Here is a 6,854-nt window from a genome sequence, read left to right on the forward strand (position 1 = left end):
ACGGACGGACGACGTACGCGTCGTCCGACCACCAACTAACTAACGTAACTACGTACTACTATATATATATATAAATAATAGTGTGTGTATATATATATATATATATATATATATATATATATATATATATATATATTGGCCTTCACCAAAAAAAGAAAAAAAAGATAACACTACAAAATATATGAAAGAAAACTTGAACTAAGCTATTTGGATAAGTTAAAAATCGGAATATACAATTTTCATATATACTATTTGAATATTAATATATATTGTGTAATGCCACAAATATTATTACAATACCATGCAATTCATCGTAGTAATACTGTCTGTGTTATAAGCAATACAAACAAATTATCGTGCGTTGTTTGCATCATTTTTATGTTGTTGTATGCATTTTTTGAATAATAGTCGCTTCACTATAGGTATTCCTCAAAAGCTTTTAATAAAAGTATAAATTCTAATACTGTTTTGTATATTAGGTTTCCTATGTAGAAATTCTTTCAGTGAAATGGAATTTTTAATGTTGTTTTTCTATTAGGATTCAGAAAATGGACAACAATGCATTTTTCAGTATTGTTAACATGCAATACTATGTGAACGATTAGTTGTAGTTTTCTAAATAGTTTCTGATTTTTCAGTATTGTTAACATGCAATACTATGTGAACGATTAGTTGTAGTTTTCTAAATAGTTTCTGATTTTTCAGTATTGTTAACATGCAATACTATGTGAACGATTAGTTGTAGTTTTCTAAATAGTTTCTGATGAAAACCTTTATTGCATGTCTTTAGCATGTTTTCTTTTGTTCTCTTCATGATTTGACAACAGAAATTGGTTGAAAAACATTGTATTCTGAAGCTGTTCGTGAGAGAGTATGTGTATGCCAATACGTATGTATTTTGACTGTTACATACTCTTTCCAAAATTGACCAATTTTCTGTAGCATCACACTACTTACGAACGCCAAACAATGTCAAAACGTATAGTTTCATACATTCAGTTCCACAGCAACTTTCTATCCACTGCGGTGTCACTTTACTTGCTGATTCTGCATGTATTGGTTCAAATTCATGTTTCTTTCTCGTGTACTGTATTCCATTCAGAACGCTCTTGACGTAGATTGTCATCAACCGACAGACTTGTTCCTGACTTGGGGAAAAAATCATTTACTCGAAACGTCGCCAATAACATAAACAAAAAATATTATTTAAGGTGAATTCTCTCCAAAAGTCTAAGTTATTTGGTTTCCATAGTCGAGTGTGCCTGTAAATTGTACCTTCACATTAATAATGTGTTCTTGGTATAGATTAATCTTTTAACCTACAGCTATTGTTTTATTCAATTGTTTTCGGCGCCTACAGAACAGTTTCTTTAGTTCTGTTTGACGCTCAGATATTTACTGGGTAATGAAATGCATATTAATAGGTTTCTCATACAAGAAATCCAATAACACGAAAATGTAACTTTGAATAATTTCCAGGGATGACCAATTCACTACTGAAGAAAGATGCCTACACTTTTCGGAAAGCGTTCGAGTTATCAGTTTTTGGTACTATGGTATGTTTTTTATAGGTTGGGCGTAGGATATTGGTTACTGTACATGTCCTTACTATGAGTCTGATGACTTGTGGTTCGCAACCCGTTGCCGCTTGGCACTTTAGGGCCGTGAACGCACTTCTAGAGTGACAATAAATTCTGAAATTTGATCAAACAAGAGTAGCCCAAGAGCTAGCGATGGATCCTATTGAATAGCTGCGTTCGCTCTCTTTGTATAGCTCTGCTCGAAAATTCTGAAACAAAGTAACAAAATAAGGGTTAGGCATAACTATCTTGAAATAATGGCGATTTGCCCACAGTGAAACCCATAACTTCAATATATGTCAGCGCTTTCGCAGGTTGTCTAAAGAATGCGAAACATTGTAGTGGTTTTTATATATGAAGTCCATGTTTTTTATTTGATATACGAAACTGTTTTCAGTATTGTAGTGACTGAAAACAGTTTCGTATATCAAATAAAAAACATGGACTTCAAATATAACAACCACTACAATACTGAAAACAGTTTCGTATATTAAATAAAAAACATGGACTTCAAATATAACAACCACTACAATACTGAAAACAGTTTCGTATATCAAATAAAAAACATGGACTTCAAATATAACAAAGACTTGAAGAACAACCGGATTACGTACATCGACATCCACGCTTTTGCGCAAGTCCCACAGCTAAGAGATCTGTAAGTTATTGTAGTTCCACAGCTAAGAGATCTGTAAGTTATTGTAGTTCCACAGCTAAGAGATCTGTAAGTTATTGTAGTTCCACAGCTAAGAGAGCTGTAAGTTATTGTAGTTCCACAGCTAAGAGAGCTGTAAGTTATTGTAGTTCCACAGCTAAGAGATCTGTAAGTTATTGTAGTTCCACAGCTAAGAGAGCTGTAAGTTATTGTAGTTCCACAGCTAAGAGATCTGTAAATTATTGTAGTTCCACAGCTAAGAGAGCTGTAAGTTATTGTAGTTCCACAGCTAAGAGATCTGTAAGTTATTGTAGTTCCACAGCTAAGAGATCTGTAAGTTATTGTAGTTCCACAGCTAAGAGATCTGTAAGTTATTGTAGTTCCACAGCTAAGAGAGCTGTAAGTTATTGTAGTTCCACAGCTAAGAGAGCTGTAAGTTATTGTTTTATTCAACGTTGGTTACTAAATTATCTGGCATATCTTGTGACTTTAAATAAACTGAACCAAAAAGAATAATCTAAACTTTAGTTTTAAGAGTTCTAATAAAAAAACATTGGCGAAAATTAAGAATTTCATTAGAATTACACCTCCAAATTACTTCCGGCAAATATATGAATTTCAGTTAAACAATGCATTTTGGTATAATATAAGATATGCGTCTGAATTATCATTAATCCATAAATGTCGACTGTGAGATGACATTTTAAATAAGCCATTAACTCTTACGTCAAGTCAGACTCTGATTTTCCAACTAATTTGATTGAAACAGTCACCCCAGTTTAGCCTTTGTTACTTCATCATAATTTGAGTAATGGTAATTTACACTTTCTAAAATATTTTTTGTCTAAGATCAAATAGTCATGCTGTTCTTCATCAATATGTTTACTACACTTTGTGGTTTGTTTACGTGTTGAAGCTGTCTCCAAACATGAGGTGTGTGAAGAAGCACGTGAAATACGAGGCTTCGATACTATCAGTATAGTTTTATCTCTTCATTTATTTATATATATTAGAATATCTTTATAATATTGTATAGAATGTGCTTACAGTATTGTGTGTGCGTGATGTCCTCACTCCGAAATGTACTTTATCATAAAAGTATCGTTTGCGAGAACAAAATAAATTGTTTATAACTTCACTGTGTGTACAGAACAGTAGTTATGCAGTTGGTTAAACGTAAATAAAAGATTGAGTTAGACCACCTCTGTGGTTCATCGATAATGTTGAGGGTCTTATAACGAAAATATCAGGGTTCGATTCCCGCTGTAGATACAGCAAAGATAGGGCATTGTGTAGTTTGGGCTTAGACACAAACTAACAAGACTGATTAATAATTATCTTCAGTTTTTGTTTTATAAAGGAACCTTGGAAACAACCTGTTTTCTACACTTCCCACCCAAGGTCTGCAAAACTTGCGACAGCTTAAGACGTTCAACAACCCCAAACTGAAGGAATTTCCTCCCCCAGAGTCGTTCCCCCGGGTCCACACCTTAGCTCTATCGTATGCTTACCACTGCTGTGCTTTCCTACCCGTCACTCAAAAACCTACTTCACGACCTTCCACGCTCCAAGAAACCATCGTTTGGCTATCGAAGGATGACGTGGATATGAGCATCTGGAACACCAATGTTACAGATGTTTGGTCGAATGATGACGTGGATATGAGCATCTGGAACACCAATGTTAGAGATGTTTACGGTAAGAAAGAGATGTCTTCTTAAGTCGAGAAGGGAATAAAAAATTATGCATTGTTTTTTATTAAGTGTCCAGCAATTACATACATATAAAAACTAAGAGAAAAAACATTTCGACACTCTGTATATCTTTCAGCATTAACTTGCATCCCAGTGGACAGCGATAAGTCTTCAGATTTACAACGCTAAAATCAGGTGTTCGATTCCCCCTCGGTGAACACAGCAGATAGCCCGATGTGGCTTTGCTGTAAGAAAACACACACACACGCATTCATTTACATTATTACTAGACATTATATCATTATTACTAGACATTATATGTGTCTTTCAGAATTTATATAAAACTACTATGAGAACAAAGCATTCTGACTATCTGTCAGCCTCTCTTTACTTATATGTATATAAAAGTTCCATTTGAAAAACTAAGAATACTATCTGTGAGGCAAGATGGCGGCTTACATATTTCTTTGTCTGTCTATTTATTCATCTATGTATTGTATAGTGCAGTTAGATACATTTTAACATATATATATAGTTAATTTGCTCGTGCGTATACAAATTCAAGGATCGAGGTTCATATTCTATTTTACTTTAATTTTCACACATGAGGATCTAATGGCAGTGTTCTATTATTCGGCTCCCCGGTGGCTCAGTGCTAAGTGTAAGGGCTTATAACGTTAAAAAAAACGACTTTCAATACCCGTGGTGGATACAGCAAAATATATTCCATTATTTAGCTTTGTGTTTAATCAAAAACAAACAAAAATATTTTATTCGATTGCAGAGCTGGTCCAAGAATAGTAACGCTAAAACCAACAACACCAGTAGTATTACCAATCACTGTCAAAACGAATGTAATGTTATTCCTACCTCCAGTTTTTCAGTTTCCTCATTCATTCTTGGAAGAATTTCACCTTAGGATGGTAGAATATCTGTCTATTAAGCTAAGAAATCAACTCTTAACCAGAAGATAGCGCGCTGCCACTACATCTTCAATTATGAAAATGTAAAGAGAACAGAACCAAGCATTTTTTTTACCATTGTGATGTCTTTAAACAAACAGTTAAATCTAAAACTAAGAAAAATGGTGCTACTTAAAAATATTCGACCTTTTTTTTCACAGAAAATGTCTCTTCTAATTTCGAAGAGTTTGCTGAAAAGTTATGGAAAACGGGAGGTCGAGATTACAGCGTCCCTGGTAACGTAGCTCAATATGCTGAGGAGTATTTTGAAGACTACAAGTCTGTGTATAATAGTGAGGAAGCGCTTCTTTCTCGTTATCCAATCCAGTGTATACCTCAGCCTGGTATGTGCTTCATTATTACTCAATTTGGTATATTCTGTGCCTATACTTTCTTGTTACTTAACCCAGTTTAACCCCATCCTGGAATGTGCTTCATTATTACTCAATTTAGTATATCCTGTGCTTATAGTTTCTTGTTACTCAACCCAGTGTATAGCCCCATCCTGACAGGTACTATCTTGTTACTCAACCCAATATAACCCCATCCTGGTATGTCCTTTCCTGGTACTCAACCCAATGTATACCCACCTCCTCGTATGTTCTTTCTTGTTACTCAACCAGAATTATTTTCTCTATGCTTTTGAACTATTACTACTGACACTGAAATTTATACAATCTTTAATTACTCTTATTATTTCTTTTGTCGGTGTTATGCACTTGTGAGTCTGTTGTACATCACGATGTGCTAAATGCTGTTAGTACTCCCTGCTCTGTCTTGTCACCACCACCACCATCATCACAAACTACAACTACATCAGACATATGGTGTGATGGTACAACACCTGAAGCTGAAAATATTTAACCTGAAAAGTGCATTTGTCATAAAAAAAAAAGAACATGCTAACGTGACAGTTTGATAGAATGAGTTGTTTAAGAGGTTATAGAGCTGGATTTCTATCAGCATCGAATGTCTAAACAACTTCAAAACAAATAGATTTATTTTATCATTATTCTAGTTGAGCAATTCTTTACTGTCATTTTCAAACAATATGTCAAATATCACTGAGCTAAATCTCAAGGTTTTCTAACAGAACGAAATTATTTATATGTTTTAATCAAGACCTAAAAACTATTTTTTACTTGGATAAAATTATTCATTTGACAACACGTACGCTTAATCACTACATTGCAATACTGCTCCTTTTGAAGAATCTAAATTGAAGAAGACATCTGAAGGTTAATCACTGGATTCTTTTTTTTTAAGATCCTTTCATGCCATGCGAAGATTTATTTGGCTGGTGGACGTTACGGTGTGGAGTCTGGATCGTATTTCTTCTCGCCATGTTGGGTAATGGTGTCGTTGTCATTGTTCTTCTCTTTGGTCACAGCAAAATGGACGTTCCCAGGTTCCTGGTTTGTAATCTGGCCATAGCAGACTTCTTCATGGGTATATATCTGGGAATCCTGGCAGTTGTAGATGCTTCTACGCTTGGAGAATTCCGGGTGAGCGTGTTTATTTATCTTGTATAAAGGTTAAAACGTTCCTTTACTAAAACATGCTTCTTCAGATGTAATGTCACTGTGCTATTATATCCTAATTTTCTTAAGTATGTAGAGCTCATATTTGCTTGTCGTATTTCACGCAAAGCAATTCGAGGGATTTCTGCGCTAGCCGTTTCTAATTTTGAAGTGAAAGACTAGATGGAAGGCAGCTAGTCAACACCAGCCACGGCCAACTCTTTGCTACTCTTTACAAATGAATAATGGGATTTGTCGTCACATTATAACTCCTCATGACTGAAAGGGGGAGCACATTTGATGATGGGAGTAGAGTTCATGAACGTATCTAATGAATTAAAACTGGCTTTAATTCATTATTCCTTGTTCTGAACAAAATTAGATCGTAGTGAAACTGTTTCACTTCAATTATTTATCATTTTACAATGTTGGTATACTTTGGT

At 34.6% G+C, this 6,854-nt stretch overlaps 1 pseudogene; it reads left to right on the forward strand.

Annotated features, from left to right (window-relative positions):
• Positions 1 to 6,854, forward strand: part of LOC106459291 — a 98,192-nt pseudogene that overhangs the window by 86,481 nt on the left and 4,857 nt on the right.

Source organism: Limulus polyphemus, unplaced genomic scaffold (assembly GCF_000517525.1).
Source record: "Limulus polyphemus unplaced genomic scaffold, Limulus_polyphemus-2.1.2 Scaffold588, whole genome shotgun sequence".
Taxonomy (NCBI): Eukaryota; Metazoa; Arthropoda; class Merostomata; order Xiphosura; family Limulidae; genus Limulus; species Limulus polyphemus.